This window comes from Tenrec ecaudatus, chromosome 6 (genome assembly GCF_050624435.1).
Source record: "Tenrec ecaudatus isolate mTenEca1 chromosome 6, mTenEca1.hap1, whole genome shotgun sequence".
Lineage (NCBI taxonomy): Eukaryota > Metazoa > Chordata > Mammalia > Afrosoricida > Tenrecidae > Tenrec > Tenrec ecaudatus.
The window spans coordinates 117,203,863-117,225,714 of NC_134535.1; the positions used below are offsets into that span (position 1 = coordinate 117,203,863).

The 21,852-nt window shown below is 45.4% G+C and overlaps 2 pseudogenes; both read left to right on the plus strand.

Annotated features, from left to right (window-relative positions):
- The first annotated feature begins 2,100 nt into the window (after positions 1–2,100).
- On the plus strand, positions 2,101–13,613 carry LOC142451599 (centromere protein S pseudogene; annotated as a pseudogene).
- A 7,683-nt stretch (positions 13,614–21,296) lies between these two features.
- On the plus strand, positions 21,297–21,791 carry LOC142451600 (S-phase kinase-associated protein 1 pseudogene; annotated as a pseudogene).
- The last annotated feature ends 61 nt before the right edge of the window (positions 21,792–21,852 follow it).

Sequence of the window (21,852 nt, forward strand, 5' to 3'; positions counted from 1 at the left end):
CCCAGATGCACAGTGAGCTGGGTGGTCCACAGGAAGGTTTGTGCTTTTCCTGTGGCCCCTTGTACTTCAGTTGTCACTGAGCTTAAAGTTCCCCAAACGATGGGTTAGCACAGAGTGTGTCGCTCTGGTGTCCACCAAAAACCCAACAGGCTGCCCCCCTACTTGCAGGGTTACCACGGGCTCCAGGGATGAATTGAGCCCCGGCCCCTTCAATCACCCTCCAGGCCTAACACTGCTTTCTCCTTCCTCTTTATATTTGGGTACTCGTTTTTCCAATGCCCCTAATCCTTACAATAGACACACGGATCCTTTTCCAGCTGGGGCCTGTTCTCAGCCCTTGAGCATCCACAGGGTTGCTTTTCTGGACCATAAGATCTCTTGGAACAATCAGATCATTCACTATTTTGGAAGGCTGCAATAGTAGCCCCCGACCCCCCAACTTTGCGAGGCGACCCTCAGCGGGATCATGGTTGTCAAATACCTTTTGAGCCATGGCTACGAATTCTGGTCTATTTTTGCCCTCAAGCCCACCTAGCGTTTGCATTTTTCTCCTAATGTCTGGGGCTGACTGAGCTACAAGCATCATATTAAGGGCACTCTGATTATCTGGTGCGTCTGGGTTCAGAGGTGTGGTAGTTGCATAACCTGGTGTCGATTTGGGACATGAGAGGATTAAGAGTGAAAGGGTGGAGTCTAGTCTGTCAGACGGGTCACAGGCAATGAGGCCTCTGTGGGCATGGTCTTCCCCTAAGGATACTGGGAAAACTCTGGTGTTTCTCCTTGGAGGAGGCAGATACATCTCTCTCTTGACCCTTGGAGACTCCTCTACTGACAAGGCAGACTTCCTGGGAGACATCCTTGAGGAGAAGCCACATGGACCTACCCTGATGCAGATTCCTGGAGCCGGAGAAAACACGTAGAGACCCCTGCACTGAGATGCTACAACACTACTGGATCCTCAGGACTTCCAGCCCACTGACCTGCGACTTTCCTGCATTCGGTGTCATTGCATGTGTTTCGTGAGTCTGAAGAAGACCTTTTTTTAATTTTTACATTCTATTAGGGGCTCACACAACTCTTATCACAATCCATACATATACATACATCAGTTTTATAAAGCACATCCGTACATTCTTTGCCCTAATCATTTTCAAAGCATTTGCTCTCCACTTAAGCCCTTTGCATCAGGTTGAAGAAGACCTTTTAGATATGGGCTAATATTGGACTTATGGACTTGATCGACATCAGGTGGAATGTTTTCTCAATATTCAATTGCTATTGTACATAAACCTCTTACTTATGCACATATGCATGCTTATTAATTTGTTTCTCTAGTCTCCCCGACTAACAAAAAGGCATATAAATGCAATATGCCTCCAAGGAGGCGCTCCAGAAAAGTGCCTGGGGACTCCTCCAGTTTTGTCTAGCTTCTGTTATTTCAGACCAGCGGTTCTCAACTTCTGGGTCGCGACCCCTTTAGTTCATTCCACAGGGGCCGCCTGATTCATAACAGTAGCAAAATAACAGTTATGAAGTAGCAACGAAAATAATTTATGGCTGGGGGTCACCGTCACATGAGGAACTGTATTAAAGGTCCAGGCATTAGGGAGGTTGAGAACCACAAATCGGTGAGTTTCCTGGCAGCCCCACGGAGTCCCAAAGGAAGGGCCTGGCGGTTGTTTCAGAGCTAGGTTACCTTCCTCTGGGTTGTAGTTACTGAGGTCTTTCTCTAGGCAGAAGGCAGCACGGCGAACAGCCCCGAGCACTGCCTGTCCAACTCCCCATGAACGTGGTCTCTTTCCTGGCGGTGGAGAGGGTGTAAGGAGCTGTGGGCAGGCACCCCAAGTTGGCTGGTGGCCAAAAAATATAGTCCACTACGGAGATTAAACTTTGGGGGTCAGTGGAAAAAAGAGGGTTCTGCCACTTCCAGTTCTACAAGTCTGTTGTGAACAGAATGTATCATCCGTTGTGTTTCACTGGCCTAAGGGGCAATCGAGGAACAGGTGAAGCGGTGCAGAAGATTGTCCATCCGCGGTGAGGTGGGGAGTAGGAGCAGGTGGGGAGTGGGAGAGAGGGAAGTTGGAGGAGTTGGAGAAGGTGATGGGGAAGTTGACGCAGGTAGAGGCCGATCTACCGGTGAGTAAAGGGCGGGCATGCAGGGGGCCTAACAAGTTCTTCCTCAGAGGCGGTGGTAATCTAATAACACCTTGGGGTTTGAAATAGCTGCCGCAGCGGTTTGCTTTTGATTTTATTTGTAGGGGTGTCTCTGGAAAACAGAACTGTGCTTCCTTGTTGTAGAGCACAGTGCGGTATCCAAGGAGGTGGCTTTCTTACAGTCTTGACCCATAGAGAGCTATAGGGGAACTGGTTCCCATGCCCCGAGTGCCAGTGATCACCCGCTATCTTGGGATCAATGACCCTTGACATGACATAGGGCCACCGTACATTCTGACTCACACAAGGAACGCAATATTCTTTTGGAAAATTTAACATCCAAGTCAGATAAACTCCTGTTTTATACGTGATCCCAATGCTGTAAGACACAATCCAGGGGAGTCTTTGCTTTAGAACCTTGCCCCCCACCCCAGTCAAATAGTCAGCTAAAGACATAAAAACTAAGCCAGCACCCACATACCAAAGATCTTCGGGTTTGTAAGTCTCCAATATAGCTGCCAGACTCCATGGGTTGGGGATTAGTGCCTGTCAGGCTCCCCACCAAGCTCAGTACCGGTTCTGGTTCCAAGTTCAAAGCAAGTGTCATTTAAGACTTATATCCAGAAGACTTTCAAGAAGACTCGACAAAACTGGCAATTTCAGTGCAGACACTGGGCTCCCCTCACTGTTGGATTCTGGAACATCTCAGAGTGTGAACCCCCTAAGTTTTGGATCATTTAACAGTGGTGTCCTATCCCAGATATTCTTCACAAGAAAGCTCTATTTGGGCTGGTGGTTCATCCCGAACGAGCCCCCAAATGTAAGACACCCCCCCCCTTTGGGGTCTCAACTGTTAATAAGCGTTCTATCACTGTTTCAGTGTCACTTTTGAGAGGGGAGACAGAGGATGATTAAGCGTCTCCCAATAATGACCAAGAGTCCTCCTGTCAGAGTCTTCAATCCTCCAAATGCTAAAAACCAGCCCCCTCACAGGGTTCCATCCATTCCATGACTGTACTGGTAAGTGAGCTACCATAAAATGTATGCATTCTATTGGTAATCTGCTTTCTTAAATTTCCACTGCCAGTGATCGGGAGGCAGCAATTGGATGAGTTCAATTTTCCACAAATTCCACCTTCTTTTTCACGGCGATCCCTCCATTCTGGCAGACGGCATCCTGATTTTAGTGTGTTGTGCCGCTAGCAGATTGAGGATCTGGGCTGATTCCATAGTAATAATCCCGAGGACTGCCTATACTTGCACTATTCTGTGCATGTGAATAATATTATTCTATTCTGGGCTTCCAGTATCCTCAGGACCCATCCTCAGCCCAGGTGGCTGGTGCATAATATTGAATGATTCTTTTGGGTGGCCACTCATTATCGTTCCAATTTCCTAGAGGTTTCTTTTGCTCCCCGATGAGTCATAAACTGAGAACCCCAATTGTCCTGCATACAGTGGCAACAGGTAAAAGGAAAGTTTTACTGTTTCTTGCACACATGCCCCAGTTGAGTGGGAGTACTGAGTAAACCCTGGTCCCACAGATCCATAGCCCCTCTGGGCCTAGCCAGGTACCATTGTTCAATGCAGTGCTTTCCCCGGCTTGCTTCAACTGGGTTGCATGCCTCAATTTTGCAGTTTGATTTTGCCATGCCTCTTGTGAGAAGAACATTTTTCCAGTGGCTTTCCATGAAACCCAATTAACACAACTCCAATAAGGACAACAATTCCATTCGGGATTGCTGCCACAATTTGAGAAGGTACCTAGACATGAGTATTTGCTCTGGAGCATGTAATACCACTCTCAATCCAACCCTCAGCAAATGTTGGCCACACCCAATTGACTTTGACCCAAGGATGTATCTGCACAGGCATCAAAAACTAGGGAGGTGGGTTTGTTCCAGGCGTCCGAGGAAATTCAGAGTTTTGTGATAACCTATCCACATGAAAGTCTGGCCCTTCATTCTAACCAATGTTCTACAAGGTCTGCTTGTGGATCACAATAGGTTTGAGTCTTCATACATTATTTGTACAGAATCTAGTTATGCCTACAGGTTGTATTGATCCCCTCAAAAGTGTAATAAGGGTAATTACAAAGCAAGATGCCAGTCTCTAGATAGACCTAGTCACCTTCAGAAATTAGAGAGAGAGAGCGTGTGTGTGTCTGGGTCTAGAAGGTCAATGCACATGTTAGGTACACATAAATGATGGTTCTCATGGCTGGCAGCATCTCCAATTTCAGTTGCGCGTTGACTAGCTGGCTTCTGGGGTGCAGCTGGAGCAGGGAATGATGTTCTAGTTGGTCAGCTAGCTGGAGCATTTCCTGAGGGTGACTCAGCATGGATGGTTTGCATCAACAAGGTATCCCCACTCAGGACAGGGAGTGACTTTCTTGAGTCTGCTGTGTTGGTTCCTTTTTCCTTTCTCACATTGGGAGTAGTTAAAATAAGTTAGTGGTCCTTTTCATTTGAGCTTTAAGGGGGTTAGTTCCAGTCTTTTACCCATATCTTTTCTCCCAGACTGAAGGGATGTATATGAGAGAATAAGCTGACAGGCAGTCTTTCAGTCACCCACTTGGACACATGGTTTGCTACTCCCTAGTGCTTGGAATTATGAAGTAACCTCTTCTCTGAGTCCTTAGCAGGAGCAAAGGAAAGGGGGAAGCCTAGCAGACAGGATTTCAAAAAGCAAATACCCAGTGTTCTGTGAGATATACCTTATTTTTAACAAAACCAAGGTAAGTACTTGGGGCCATGTAAAATGCACCTCTTGGCACTGTTTAATAAGTACATTTTTTATAGTGTGGTTCATGATATTGACTTTGTTTGAACTTTGCAGCTACTCTGCTGCATTCAGTTTTCAATTGATACCCAGTTTCCTGGCTGTGTCCTGCACTACATCCACAATGAACGTCAGTCCATTATCAGATCCCGTGGTCGGCAGCAGTCCATGCCTTGGGATAACCTCTCAAAGTAGAATTGGAGTTACTTCTTGAGCCTTCTCAGTGCGAGCAGGGAATGCCTCCCCCCGCACTGAGTAAGTTCAGGGTAGTACTAGGAGATAGCAGTCTCCACTGCTTTTAGGAAGTGCAGTAAAGTGGAGGACTATGTTTTCAAAGGGGCTTTCCCAAACTGCTTGTATTCCTCGTAGCAAGCTGGGCCCTTGGTGTAGATTGCTTTTTTTTTTTAAACATTTCATTAGGGGCTCATACAACTCTTATCACAATCCATTCATATACATACATCAATTGTATAAAGCACATCTGTACATTCTTTGCCCTAATCACTCTCAAGCATTTGCTCTCCACTTAAGCCCTCTGCATCAGGTCCTCTTTTTTTTCCCCTCCCTACCCGCTCCCCCCTCCCTCATGAGCCCTTGATAATCCACAGATGGTTATTTTGTCATATCTTGCCCTATCCGGAGTCTCCCTTCCCCCCCTTCTCTGCCGTCCATCTCCCAGGGAGGAGGTCACATGTGGATCCTTTTAATCAGTTCCCCTTTCCAACCCACTCACCCTCCACTCTCCCAGCCTCACCCCTCACACCCCTGGTCCTAAAGGTATTGTCCACCCTGGATTCCCTGTGCCTCCAGCTCCCATATGCACCAGTGTACAATCTCTGCCCTATCCAGTCCTGCAAGGTAGAATTCGGATCATGGTAGTTGGGGGGAGGAAGCATCCAGGATCTGGGTGAAAGCTGTGTTCTTCATCGGTACTACATCGCACCCTGACTGACCCATCTCCTCTCCTAAACCCCTGTATGAGGGGATCTCCAGTGGCCGACACTTGGGCCCTGGGTCTCCACTCTGCACTTCCCCCTTCATTCACTATGGCATATATATATATACATATATATATATACACATATATACATATACATACACACATATATACATATTCTTTGTTTTTTTTTGCATGATGCCTTATACCTGGTCCCTTTGGCCCCTTGTGATCGCACCGGCTGGTGTGCTTCTTCCATGTGGGCTTTGTTGCTTCTGAGCTAGATGGACACTTGTTCACCTTCAAGCCTTTAAGACCCCAGACACTATCTCTTTTGATAGCCAGGCACCATCAGCTTTCTTCGCCACATTTGCTTATGCACCCGTTTGTCTTCGGCGATCGTATCATGGAGGTGTGCCAATGATATGATTTTTTGTTCTTTGATGCCTGATAACTGATCCCTTTGCGACCACGCGATCACACAGGTTGGTGTGTTCTTCCATGTGGGCTTTGTTGCTTCTGAGCTAGATGGCCGCTTGTTTATCTTCAAGCCTTTAAGATCCCAGTCACTATCTCTTTTGATAGCCGGGCACCATCAGCTTTCTTCACCACATTTACTTGTTCACCCGCTTTGGCTTCAGCAGTTGTGTTGGGAGAGTGAGCATCATAGAGTGCAAATTAATTAAAGAAAGTATTCATGCATTGAGGGAGTGCTTGAGTAGAGGCCCAAGGTCCTTCCGCCACCTTAATACTAAACCTATAAATATAGACACATAGATCTATTTCCCCATCCTCACATATATATTTGCATGTACATGTCTTTGTCTAGACCTCTATAAATGCCCTTTGCCTCTTAGCTCTTTCCTCTATTTCCCTTGACTTTCCTCTTGTCCCACTGTCATGCTCCATCCCCACCTGGGTTACAACTATACCTCTTCGTTACCTTACCCTTGATCATTCTGTACCAGGCCTGCCACTCCCACCTCACCACCAATTTGGATCACTTGTTCCCTTGTCCCTGGGTTTGTTAACAGCACTTCTTACCCCCCACCTCCCCCTATCCCATGTCCCCCCGGAACTGTCGGTCCCATTGTTTTTTCTCCAGATAGTTCCTCCAGCCTATCTTTTTTAGACAGACCTGTGGAGATAATAACATGCACAAAAACAAGACAGAGGAAAATAAAGCAACAGTATACAAGAAAACAACAACAACAAACCACTGACAAAGAACAAAACAAAACATATCAAGAAAGAAATGCTTGTAGTTAGTTCAAGGATCATTTGTTGGCCTTTAGGAGTGTTTTCCAGTCCAGTCACCACGCCCTGGCCCCAAAGTCCACTTTCAGCATTCCCTGGGGACCTTGCTGCTCCATTCCCTTGCTGTTCCGCTGCACGCCCCCAGTGCTTTGCCTCGGTGTGGTGGGATCAGGTCGGGCGCAATTCCCACACTGTGTCTCCGGTGCTGTCCCCTGCAGGGCTATGGGTCAGTGAGGGACGTCGTGTCTCATAGTGGGGCTGGCCATGTGGTCCTCTCTGTGGACTGGCTGCTCTAATTGGTGTCATCGTCCTGAAGGCCTGGTGGGCCAGGATGTGCTCCACTCTCTCCTCCTCCCCCTTCATCTGCTCCTGTGTGCTCAGATCAGATATGTCCCTCTCCCAGAGCTGCAGAACCAATGTGGTCCTTTGAAACAAATTTTTCTGGGGGGAGGGGTAGGCGTTCACTTAATATTTGGTACTGGGGCCAGCCTCCCAGACCTCTCCACTGGTTCCCTGCATTCACATCTTGGAGAACTGGGTTGAAGTCTGGTCCCTCTTTCCCTGCAGAGATATAAACAATACCCTCCCCTTGGGTGGGTTAGTGCCCCATGCCCCCCCTCCCCTTTTCTTCCTTATATTCATCCTTTTTTTCCCCTTTCCCCACCTCCTCCCCAGTTGTGTACCATGTGCATCCCTGGATTTGATCTGGTCTCTGCCATACTACACAGTTCTCACCCAAAAAAAGTTTGTATAAAGTAGCTTTTTCCCTATGCCCCCTTTGCATTTTTTTTAATACTTACCTCAGGGGGCTCATGTTGTACTTGTCCTTTTGTGCCTGACTTACATTGCTTAGCATGATTTCCTCCAGTTCTTCAGGCTCAGGGATTTTTTTGTGTGGGGTTTTTCCCCCTCTATTTTCTCTCACTGCCACTACAGGCCTCCAGGCCACTCCCCTTAACCTAGGGCAATTATGCTTCCAGTTTAGGGAGCTCCCAGTTTAGGGAGCTCAGCCCTCTGCTGAGTAACACACAGCTAGGGAAAGCCCGCCCACTTTCGCCTCAGGGGGACTCACACCTACATGCCAAGGCTGGGGAAGTCCCGCCTGCTGGCTCTCTGTGATTAACAAGTGGCTGGGGAAATCCAGCCCATTTTCTGCTGCTCAGGAACTCATGCCTACCCTCCAAGGGCTTCCAAGCAGAGTGGGAAAGTCCTGCCCGCCCTTTGGGGTGTTCCACTTGGCTGGGGGAGCCCCTGCCTATCCTCCACAGTCCCACGTGGCTGAGGGAACTTCTTCCCTGCCTGCTGTAGTGCTTCAAATGGCCTAAGGCAGTTCCAACAACACTGCTGCAAACCACCTTGCTGCAGGAACCTCGGCCCCACCTCCGCAGCAATCTAGCCAACTAGCGAAATTCCTCCCACCATCTGTGGTGCTGTACACCAAAGCAGATTTTGCACCCACCAGGCTGCCCTCCACCGCTTTCCAGTTGCAGTAGACACCCCCAAATGCCCTCTGAAGTGCCCAAGTCACTGTGGGCCACACCACCATGGCTTCATCTGAGATCACCCAGTGCAGCTCCATCCTCCAGAGTCCACAATCACCCAATCAGCATCCCCTGAAAGGACCATCCAACTTATAAATTATCAAAGGTTCCTGGGTGGGTGGGTAGAAAGGAAAAATAAACAAAACCAGGAGCTGATACCAAGGGCTCAAGTAAAAAGAGTGTTTTGAAAACGATGATGGTTACAAATATACAAATTTGCTTGACACGATGTATGTATGTATATATTGTGATAAGAGCTGCATAAGCCCCCAATAATGATTAAAAAAAAGAAAGTCAGGGCGGGCGCGCGCAGGCGCACAGCGTCCCGCCTCCTGTTCTCGCGGGCCGGCGGGACCATCCGACATGTCCGGGCCCTGGAGGCCTCCTCCTCTCTCTGCTCTGGCCGCCCCCCCCCCGTCCCCCCCCACCCCCTGCCCTCCCGCCCCGCGCAATGTAGGACGCGAGCGCGGAGGGGCAGCAGAGACTCATGTACCAGCAGAAGCTAAAGGCCGCGGTTCACTACACGGTTGGCTGTCTTTGCAAGGAGGTTGCAGCCGACAAAGTGATGCAGTTCAGCAAGCAGACCGTCGCAGCGATTTCGGAAGTGACTTTTCGACAGTGCAAAACTTTTGCAAAGGACCTTGAATTGTTTGCCAGACATGCGAAAAGAAGCACCATTAACACAGACGATGTGAAGCTCTTAGCCAGGAGGAGCAACTCACTGCTGAAATACATCACAGAGAAAAATGAAGAGATTGCTCAGGTGAACCTAGAACAGAGGCAAAGAAGAAAAAGAAGCTCAAAAGCGGAAACCAGGAGGCGGCAGAGTCGGTGGCGGAGGCCGATGCCATGGAGAGTGAGGGTTAGCTGTCCCCGGAACGCAAGCGGCATGGAAGTCCTGGGGCTGCTTACCCTACAGTCTCGTCAGACACTGCCTTCAAAGCGAATTAAAAGGAGAGTGGTGTTAAAAACAACAAAACAAAACAAAAAAGAAAGTCATAATATATGCAATCCAGCCTTAATTCTCTGGAAAACCCACCAAACCCACTGCTTTCCAGTGGATCCTTGAGGTAGTTACATACTTTCACATCAACTTGAAGATGTATAAAAGTATAGGGATGAGAAAGGGGGAACGGGGAACTGATAGCATTGATGACTATACAACCTCACTCGCTGGGATCCAACAACAGAACTGTAGGCGATTGGATAGATAGGATTGTGTAAGACACGGGGCGGGGGGTGGGGGGGGACTGTTATAGAAAAAAGAGAGAAATGAATAAGAGTTCCTGGGGGTGTAGTGGGGGAGGGAGGGGACAAACGGTAGTGGATATCAAGGAGTTCAAGAAGAAAGAAAATGTTTGAAACTGATTGTGGTAGCAATTGCGAAATACTGCTTGATGTGATAAGCTATCTGTAAGAGCTCCCTGGCTATCAAAAAGATATAGCGTCTGAGGTCTTAAAGGCTTGAAGGCAAATAAGCGGCCATCTAGCTTAGAAGCAACAAAGCCCACAGAGAAGAAGCACAGGGCCTAAGCGAATACAAGGTGTTGAATGGACCATGTAGCAGACACCAAGGAACAAAAACAATCATTGTGTGATCACCTTCCTCACATAATCGCTGAAGACGAAAGTGTGCATAAGCAAGTGTGGTGAAGAAGGCTGATGGTGCCCGGCTACTGAGAGATATAGCGTCTGGGGACTTAAAGGCTTGAAAGCAAACAAGCGGCCATCTAGCCCAGAAGCAACCAAGCCCACACGGAAGCAGCACACCAACATAGGTGATTGTGAAGGGCAGAGGAGACCAGGTCTCCAACAACAAAGGTGGGGTGGTGGTGAGAATCACATCACCGTGAAAGAGGGGGAGTGCGTGATGGGGACCCAATGCCCATCTGTAGACAGCTGGACACCCCTTCCAGAGGGGTAGTGTGGAGGAGATGGGCCACTCAGGATTCAGTGTAGCAACAATGAAACTAAAAACCTTCCTCTAGTTCCTGAACGCTTCCTCCCCTCCCAATCATCATGACCCCAATTCTACCTTGCCTTGCGGACCTGGTTATACCAGAGGATGTACAGCAGTGCAGTGGGGATCTGGAGGCACAGGGAATCTAGGACAGACGAACCCCTCAACACCAGCGGTGGGAGTGGCGACACCAGGAGGGAAGGGCGTGTAGAAAGGGAGAACCGATCTCGGAGATCTATGTGTAACCTCCTCTCTGGGAGATGGGCAATGGGGAGGTGGGTGAGGGGAGACGCCGGGGAGTGTAAGATAAGATATAATAATTATTTATAAACTATCAAGGGGCCAGGGGGAATGGGGGAGCAGGGAGGGAGGGGGATGGGGAAAAAAAGGGAAACCGAGCTGATTCCAGGAACCCAAGTGGAAGGTGAATTATGAGAATGACAAGTGCAACGAATGTATAAGGGTGCTTTGCTCAATTGATGTATGCACAGACTGTGATAAGAGCCTTATGAGCCCCAATAAAAAGATTTAAAAAAATAATGTAGTGCTAGGTCGGAGAAATATTGGTATTTGCTATAGAGTTTTAGAATAGGTGGTGCATTGCTATAAATCTGGATTACCAAAGCTATTAGATTACACTGGATACCGGGTTCTTTGCAGATTATCTCATATCAAGGCACACTTGGAAGACACATCAATGTTGCTTCAATAAAGGATAATCTATCCTAAAAAATTAATTAAAAATAAAATTTTAAAAAAGTGTAAGGGTGGTTTTCAACCTGGCAACCTGATGGTGACTCCTGTGACTGTGGCTTTCTCATAAGGAAGATGCTGGGAACCCCCTCCTCTGAGATAGTTAGTTTATTGTACCAGCCTTGCCGATAAACACAAGTGGGATTAATTGAAGGGTGGAGAGATAAATGGCTCCGTGAGCCTCGCCTTTCTTGTCTCGTTCTTTAATCATCAGACCAGTGTGCGGCTGCCTTGCTTGTTCTGTGTCTCAATTTACTACCTGTGGGACGCCTAGCCAGTGGACTGTGTCGCTGTAAGTTGAGGTCCCTCTAAGACCACACAATTGGAATGTACATCTCTGGAGCTGGGGACTGACAGTTGGTGACCTGACTGACAGTGACCTGCCTTGCTGTTTGCTGCCTGTGCGGGGATAGTCTAGCTCTCTCTACAGAGGACTACCTGGTGGTCCTCAAGACTTGAAGGACTGCCAGTGTTTCACAACTCTATCTCAGGAGTGAGTTGCACTGAGCCATCTGTACTGCTTTATAATTTAACTGTTCATTTCTTGTATTATATATCTATCTATCTGTATATAATTTAACAGTTCATTTCCTGTGTTATATATCTATCTTTATATATATATATAATTATCAGCAATCTGGTTTTATCTCTCTAGAGAACCCTGTCTAATACACTCTCTCTCTCTCCGCCTTCACCTTTTTGCTGGCTGACTCTGAAAGCTGCCAGATCCTCTGCCATTAGATCCTCATGAGTTTGCACCCACCAGCCAGTGCTCTTTGTGCATGCTGCATTTTTGCAGGTGGCTGTGTGAGTCTGAAGAGGGACTTTTGGACAAATATCGGACTGATGGACTTGAGTTGGACTGGACTGGGATGTTTTCTCAATACACAATTACTTCTTGATGTAAAGCTTTTTCTTAAACACATATGAGTTTCTCTGGATTGTTTCTTTAGTCAACCTAGCCTAACATAATTCCTATGCATACCATAAGGTATGATGGAGTGTTTTGAATGAACAGTGAGTAAGTTCAGATGCTGAATCAAGGCAGCAAAATGTAGGTGAATTTTAAGGCCAGGTGAGAGCCTGAGTACCCCATGCAAGAAAAGAAGGATCCTGTCTACCTGCTCTAGCTGTTCTACATTCAAGAAAAATTTTTTTCAGAATCTTTTCTGACATTCACATTGATCTTTTCTTTATCTCTTGTCTTTTTAAATGTCATTTTGTTTTCTTCAATTTCTTGATCTCATTCCACAGTTAGTCAAGTCTTCTTCAATTGATGTTCAATGAGTCAAATCTATTCTTGAAATATGATCAAAATTCAGGTGGGATAAACTCCAGGTGGCATTGGTTTAATTGTTGACTGGTTTAATTTTCTTCAACTTCAATTTGAACTTACATAGGAACAACTGATGGTCTGCTCCACTGTCAGCTGCTGACCTGGTTTGGGTGATGATACTGAGCTTCTCTATAATTTCTTCCCACAGATACAGTCAATTTGGTTTCCGTGTATTCCATCTAGAGAAGGTCATGTGTATAGTCATAGTTTGGTTGTTGAAAAGGTTAAAAGTATTTGCAGCTAGGAAGTCTTTGGTCTGGAAAGTTCTATCAGACTATCTCCTGCTTTGTTTCTACCACCAAGGTCATATCTACTATTTGCTTCCCCTGCCTCTTTGTTTATATTTTGCATTCAAATCACCAATGATTATCAATGCATCTTGATTACATGTTTGTTCAATTTTGGATTGAAGCTGTTGATAGAATTCTTCAATTTCTTAATCAATAGCTGTAATGGTTGGTGTGTAAATTTGAATAATAGTTGTATTAACTAGATTTCCTTGTATGTGCTTGGACATTATCCTGTAACAGACACCCTTGTACTTCGAGTTAGACCTTGAAATGTCCTTGCTACCGTTAAATGTGATGCCATTCCTCTTGAATGTTTCTCTCCTGATGTAGCAAAGTATGTGATTGGTTCCAAATGGTCAGTATCAGTCCGTTTCAGCTCACTAATGCCTAGGATTTTTATTTTTCTGCATGCCATTTCATTTATTATATCTTCCAATCGTCCTAGATTCATACTCCATCCATCCCAAGTTCCAGTTGGTCCTTCTCATTTTGAGTTGTGCCTCTTCAGCCAATGAAGGCTTTGCACCATTCATATCATTATGGTGAACTCTACTTTGAGAAGGCAGCCATTCCTCGGTCCTATATTGAGTGCCTTCTGATCTGAGGGGCTCATCTTCCTGTGTTATCTTCCAGCACTATCTCAGGCAATATTCTAGTGCAATTCATAAAGTTTTCAGTATAGTTGACAATGTTCTGTTCTGCTTCACAAGGGTTTCAGAGGCTAACCACCCAGAAGTGCATAGCCTATTCTTTGTTCTTGGTCTGGATGCTCTGTTGCAACCTGTTCACTTTTGGTGACCCTGCTGGTATTTGAAATGCAGCTTCAGCATCACAGCAACGTGAAAGCCATCACAGTATGGCAAACTGACAGACAAGCTTGCAACTTGCTTGCTGAAAGTGAGGGGGACGTGAAGTGCTTGCTGATGAGGATCACGGATTGCAGCTCTCAATATAGATTGCAACTCAACGTAGACAAAACAAGCATCCTTATGAGCAGATCAAGAGGTAACATCATGATAAATAAAGAAAAGTTTAAGCTGTCAAGGATTTAGTGGTGCTTGGACTCACAATCAATGCTCATGGAAGCAGCAGTCAAGAGATCCAACAATAGATTGCATTGCACAAATCTGCTGCCTGAGACCTCTTTAAAGTTTTGAAAAGCAAGGGTGGTGTGACTTTGAGGACTGAGATGTGTCTGACCCAAACCATGGTATTTCCAATGGCCTCATATGCATGCGAAAGCTGGACACTGAATAGAAAGCCCGAAGGAGAGTGGATGCGTCTGGACCATGGCTCTAGGGGAAAGCCCTGAGTGTTCCATAGGCTGCCGCAACAAACAAATCTGCCTCAGAATGAGCGCAAGAATGTTCCTTGGAAATGAGGATGATGGGACTTCAGCTCGTGTACTTTGGAAATCTTCACAGGAGAGAGCAGTCCCTGGAGAAGAGGGACAGTGAACAAGAGGACACTCTGCCACATGATGGATTGACAAAGTGGGTGCAGGCGTGACCTTGAGCACAGCAACACCGTGAGATGGTGCAGGAACAGGTCGCATCTTGTTCTGCTGCACTCGGGCTCGCTATGGATTGATACCAACTTGATGGCACATCACAACAACTCTGCCTGTAGTTCTCCATCTTCAACGACCCAGCACATTGGTCCCCTGTCCACCACCCAGGTCTAGTGTTTCAGTCCAGGATAGGGTCTTCACTTATGCTGTCACAGGCCAGAGATGCACTTAGTTTCACTTTAAAGACTGATTTCGACTCACTCTCTCACTCACTCACTCACTCTCACTCTCAGTAATTCAATCACTCACTCACTCTCTCACTGTCTCACTTACTCATTCTCTCTCACATTCACTCACTCTCTCACTCTCTCACTCACTCTCACACTCACTCTCTCACTAATTCAATCACTCACTCACTCACTAATTCACTCACTCACTCTAATTCCCTCACTCACTAACTCTCTCTCACTTACTCACTCACTCACTATCTCACTGTCTCACTCACTCGCTCTCTCTCACATTCACTCACTCTCTCACTCTCTCTCACACTCACTCTCTCACTTACTCTCATTAATTCACTCACTCAACTCTCTCACTAATGCACTCACTCTCACTCACTCACCCACTCACTCTCTCAGTCTCTCTCTCTCATTCACTCACTCATTCACTCACTCTCTCACTCACTCACTCACTCACTCATTCACTCACTCTCTCACTCTCACTCTCTCACTCACTCTCTCACTCTCTCTCACAGTCACTCACTCACTCTCTCACTAATTCAACCACTCACTCTCTCTCACTAATTCACTCACTCTTTCACTAATTCACTCACTCAACTCTCTCACTAATTCACTCACTCAACTGTCACTAATTCACTCACTCAACTCTCTCACTAATTCACTCACTCTCTCACTCACCCACTCACTCTCTCACTAATTCACTCACTCAACTCTCACTAATTCACTCACTCAACTCTCTCACTAATTCACTCACTCTCTCACTCACCCACTCACTCTCTCACTAATTCACTCACTCAACTCTCACTAATTCACTCACTCTCTCACTCACTAATTCACTCACTCTCTCACTCACTCACTCACTCACTCACTCACTCACTCACTCTCTCACCCTAAAAAAGTAGGAAACAAAGAGAAAGGAAAGACTGACCCCACTGCTGCTGGCTCAGCTCTGGAAAGTAACCGGACACTGCGGTTGCTTCTAAGAAATTCATAGACCAAGAGGGCTAGGCAGTCACAGGCTCCCGTTTAGTGGCCCCATGAAGTGACTTGGTGACATAAGTAAAATGGGACAGAGGCAGCCATTTGAGGCACTGTCAGATAAATATTGGACTGCTAAGTACCAGGTTGGTGGTTCAAACCCAGCAGCCCCTCCATGGAAGCAAGGTGAGGCTATCTGCTCCCATAAAGATGAACTGCTCTGGAAGCAGTCCAAAGGGTCACTCTGAGCCTGACTCAACTGGATGGCAGTGCATTTTGATTCCTAAGGGAGACAGGCACCACCAGTGAGCTGAGACCACTTAACCTTACTATGCTCCTGGTTCTGTCTTGTAACCTCTCAGCACTGGGAAAGAGCTTAGAATCCTATATTGTGGATGAATCCCGTGTTGCTTTAACTAATATCCCTCAGTTTGGCTTTTCCAAACCTTGTGAAGTTACTTAGCTTCCTGGAGTTGGTATACTGGGATTCAAGCAATAAGGCATGTCTCATTTTAAGAGTGTCCTAAGCTTTGACATCAAATGGTCTCTTGCCAGAAAAACATATTTTGTATTTCCCTAACTGGAATCTGTCTTTATTGTTACCCTTAATAAGGAGAGGTGGATTGAAATTCAGAAATTCCAAATTAGAGCGAGAAAAATAAATTCTATTAGAAGACGGCACCGGCAGGGATTGTGACCGCTCTGCAGGCTGTTTTGATGTCTCAGTGGAAACTTGTGATCAAAGTACACAGCGCTGATGTACTTTCACACTGGATGTACACTCTGGGAGAGTCACGGACAAGTGCTTCCATTGCCCCAGTCACAAGACAATCACAAGATGTAAATGTTGTCAACAATCTGATAAAACAACAAGATGCAATCTTTGTTGATGGCTTAACAACCTTCCAGGCAGAGTTATTCAGTTGGCTCTCTAGGCAGAATTGTGCAGATATGTGTACATAATATGCCGGTCCTTGAGCAAAACAGAAAGTTATAAAAAAAATCACAAAGCGGAGGCTGAGCAACAGGGTGAGCACAGCAAGCATGGAGTGAGTTAAGCTAACTGGAAACCTTAGGTTTCGGTTAATGCTGGGTGTTAATAGTTTACAATTATACGCAAACTAGTAATGGCTGCATGTACTGAGTATTCCATCATATTAGATTCTCCAGCAAATGTCTGCTGCATTTATCATTAATCCCCATTTTTCAGATGAGGAAACTGATACAGGGGATTAAGGATCAGGAGCCAGAGTTTCAACAGAGCCCTGATGGATTCTGTACTCTCCTATATTAACCTTAACTGTTAGACTCCACTGTTTCTGGAATGGAAGCTCTTATCCCTGTTTGCAGGCATTTCATTTCTTCTTTTTTGGAAGGAATTTCATTTCTAAGTCCTTTCTTCTACACCATATCAATCAAAATAAAATCAGTTGCCATTGAGTGGTTCTAACTCATAATGACTCTCCAGGGCAGAGCAGAACTGCTTCACTGGATTTCCAAAGTCGGAAATCTTTACAGACAAGATCGCCACATTGTTCTCCAGGGCCAGCAGCTGGAGAACACCCCCAATCTCTGCTGTGTGTACGTTCGGACCAGAAACCTTTGGGTTAGGAGCCGAATGCCTTAACCCCTGCTCCTCCCAGGCTCCTTTCCTTCTTTCAACTCGCTGCCATCAAGTCGGCTCCGTGACAGAACAGAGTAGCACTGCCCTGTAGTTTTCCAGGGTTGGAACTCTTCTTTTTTTAAATCATTTTATTTGGGGCTTGTACAACTCTTATTACAATCCATCCATCCATCCATTGTGTCAAGCTCATTTGCACCTTTGTTGCCATGATCGTTTGTAACTCTTAACTGGAGGGGGAATCCTCAGCTTTCTCCACTGGATGCGCCTGGCAGTTTCAAACCACTAAGCTTGTAGTTAGCAGTCCAATGAGTAACCCACTAGCCGCCCCAAATCCCAAACCATACTTACTAACAGTCATCCAGTCAATTCGGATTCATGGCAACCCGTCTGGCAGGGTAGAACTGGCCCTGTAGGTTTCTGAGACACGTATAGAAAGTCTCCTCTTTCTTCCAGAACCAATAGAAAGCTTCCTCTTTCTTCCAGTGCCACTGGTGGCTTTGAACTACTGACCTCATGCTTGGCAGCCCAATGCATAACCACTATACTATCAAGGATCCATTTCACCAAACCATGTCAAACTAACTGCTATAAAGTTGATTCTGACTCACAGGAACCCTAAAGGGCAGGGGAAAACTGCCTCTATGGGTTTCCAAGACTTCATGAAAATAAAGTGTTTATCGCCCCAAATGATTAACCAGTGTATTTATTTTGATGATTTGCAATAATGTATAAAAATGTCTACAGACTAGCCTATCATTTGGAAATCCAGCTGAATACTTTATTACTTGGCTGGATACTTCCTGGGTCTAGAGCCTTGGCATTGAATATTGATTGTAGCACGAACTGGCATAAAAATGAACAAATTTCTGTGAAAAATCACAGCTAGAATGTTCCTAAGAAGTGTGGATGACAAGACTTGATCTCATGTACTTTGGACACATTCTCAGGAGGAACCAGTGCCTGAAGACAGGCATCAGGGAAAGAGAGAAAGACCCTCGATGAGATGGATTACTACATGGAAAGAAACTGGACTTATACACGGGGGCGATTGTGAGGGGGGCACAGAACCAGACTTTGACTTGGTCTGCTGCACATAGTGTCACTGTAAGTTGGAACCAACTCAAAGGCACCTAACAATAGCAACATTTTGCTTTTGATACATTGGAAACCTGGAATGAGCCAGCTAATAAAACCTGCATCATGTAATTTGATCAAGTTCACAGTAACTGTCGTAGAAACAATCATTAACTTAGTGAACACATAATAATGGGGTAAAATGAAGCATATTTTCATAAGCATTTTTTTCAGGTCTAAGATCATAGGTGAAGGGAATTGATTTGAATTTTTAATATTCTCATTAAAATTAACCCCTAGGACTATGGAAGCATTTTGCTTCCTGTGCCACTTAGGGACACTTGATATCTGAACAGAAATAGGAATCTGTGAGCAAGGAATTCTGTTGGGGACAGGAGGAAGGGAGGAGACTTGTATAATTTCACCTCAATTATTGCAAGTGACTGGAAAGTAGAGATGACTTTCAGAGTTTAGAAATGGGGATTGTAGCAGGTGAGTTTTCGTTGTTGTTTTGGTGAAAGGGTTACTTAAAGTGAACTTAGATTGGGGAGTAGAATCAGGGAATACAGCTTGATACATCCAGAGATTGGGGATTCTGCAAGAGAATGGAATAAAAGTCTTAACCTTTTATTTAAATGTTATTTAAAGTTAAGACACTTTTTTAAATAAGGAGGAACAATGTCCAACTCCTGGATTTCAAACTTATGTTCAAAAGCTAATGGGCTTCAAATTGCAGCCACTAATACAGGTATGGAAGCCCTGCTAGCTCATTGGTTAAGCACTTGGCTGCTAACCAAAAGGTCTGATGTTCAAAGTCACCAGCCTCTCCTTACAGAAAGTGGGGCAGTCCTGCTCTGCCTTATAGGCTCACTAGGACTCAGAATCAACTGCACAGCAATTGGTTTTGTTTGGAATGTGGATATAAAATTAAAAAGCAAAAATCTTTAATTTAGAGTGCACTACAAATTCAGAAATAGTTAGCATTTTCTTCCAAAATGTTTCCGTGAACCACAATCTTTAGGTGAGTAGTTGAATGCTTAACTACTTGTACCAAGTGGAAAAAGTAAACTTATTATGACATATATTTTGAATTTATAATATATTGGGCTATTTGTTAGCCTGTTAATAAAGTCAGGGGAAAGGAATATGCCTGTAATTTAATCAGCACAAGAAACAAAGAGACCTGAAAGAGGGAGTGAAGGTTAATTTAAGTCTAATTTATGCAGATTTAGCCCAGGTGATGTAGTGGGTTTTGTGTTTGGCTGCTTAACTACAAGGTCACCAGTTCAAATTTACCGAGTCTACCACTACTTCATGGGAGAAAGATGTTGCTTTCTGCTCCCGTAAAGAATTACAGTCTTGGCAAATTAAATAAGAGGAGAGGAAACATTGTAATAGACATTGATGTGATATACTCCAGGGCTGGAGGTTTCATGGGAAGAAAATGGATAGATGAAGGGTGATAACAGAAGAATCAGGGGTTCAAAGGTCAATGTGGACAAAAAGGAATGACATGAAAAAAACATGAGAAATGGGAGACAGTGCTTGGAGTTTTGTGGTGATCAGGTTTTACTCCCATTAACCTCATGTTTAAAAATATATATCTCAGGCTAGTGATAGATTAGCCAGTGATCAGAACATCCAAGGATGGCCATGAGATCAGACAGGTGGAATGTGGAGAAGATGGCGACTCCATTAGTTATGACAACCAAGCCTGTGAGGGGTGTTTTCTTAAAGAGGATTTAGTTTCTTTAGTGTTTTCGACATGTAAGTGAACAACCCGGGTGTTTCCGTCGAATAAGTTTGAAGTGGTGGCAGCTGTTCGATGCCCTTGATATGGAGGAGGGAACAATGGAACTATTGAATTGTATGATATGTAAATGCCGTGCCAATAAACTGTTGGGGAGTGGTAAAAAGAATTACAGTCTCAGAAATGCACAGGGGCAAGTTTATCCTGTCCTATAGGGTGGCTAAGAGTCAGAATCCACTGGAGGGAAGTGAGCGTGGTTGGTTTGTTTGTTTGTAATAAATTCTGTACGGATGTACAGTCTGGGAAACCCACAGGGGCCCTCTTGGGCTGCTACGAGTTGGATGTGCTCACTGACACCGAGTTTCTCTCAGAATGGAGCTCTGGTGGTCTAGTGGGCTACTCACTGGGCTGCTAAGGTCAAGGTCAGCAGTGTAAACATAGGCATTGTGATAACATGTGCTTTTAGGTTAAAAAAAAAATCAAAATAAACCAAACCAGCTGCTGGCTGGTAAGCATCCTACCACTCAGTACACATACGGCGGTTTGAACACCCCCAGCGGTGCCTTGGAAGAAAGGGTTGCCAACCTTCATCAGAAGCATCACAACCTTGCGAACCCTATGAAATACAGGCCTACTCTGTAAACATGGGGTTGCCATATTTAGGTCTAGCAACCCCCAAATCTAGGACTTTGAGCTGTTGGAAACCTGGCCAACTTTCTCACTTATGCTCCCAGTACCACACTGGATGGCTGGGATAAAAAGATGTCATTTCCACCTCCTCCTCAAGAAGCCTGCAGTGTAGTGAAGTAATTTCCATATTGCCATTCACTTAGTAAAATATACCCAGCTCTTACTATCGGCCAGGAACCCTGATGGTGTAGTGGATTATGTATTTGGAGGCTGACCACAAGCTGGCAGTCTGCGACCACCAGTTGCTCCTCAGAAGAAAGATAACCATCTTGGAAATCTCCAGGGAAGTTCTACCCTGTCCTACAGCATTGCTGTATGTCAAAATTGCCTTGATGTGGTGAATTTTTTTGGTCTTCTATGTCCCTGACTATAGTGGGCATTGGTGAGAACAATACACAACGATAAACAAAATACCATTCACCATGCCTTCAATTAGGTTGCAGAGTTCTGATGGAGAGACATTTGAACTTGATGTGGAAATTGCCAAACAATCTGTGACTACCAAGACCATGTTGGAGGCTGTGAGACTGGATGATGAAGGAGATGGTGACCCAGTTCCTCTACCAAACATGAAAACAGCAATATCTTTTAAATGTCCTTGTCATTCACTGGCGCATCTACCACAAGAATGACCCTCCTCCTCCTGAGAATGATGAGAACAAAGAAAAGAGGACAGATGATAATCCTATTTGGGACAAAGGATTCCTGAAAGTTGACCAGGGAACACTTTTTGTACTTACTCTGGCTGCAAACTCCGTAGACATAAAAGTCATGCTTGATGTTACATGCAAGACCATTGCCAATATGATCAAGGGAAAAACTGAAGAGACTCACAAGACCTTCCATTAAAAAACAACTTTACTGAAGAGCAGGAAGCCCAGGTACACCGAGAGAATCCATGGGTTCTGACACTGTAATCGTGGAAGGATGATTCCAAATACAAGGTGCACCGCTCTGTTTGTAACTGTTGATATTAGA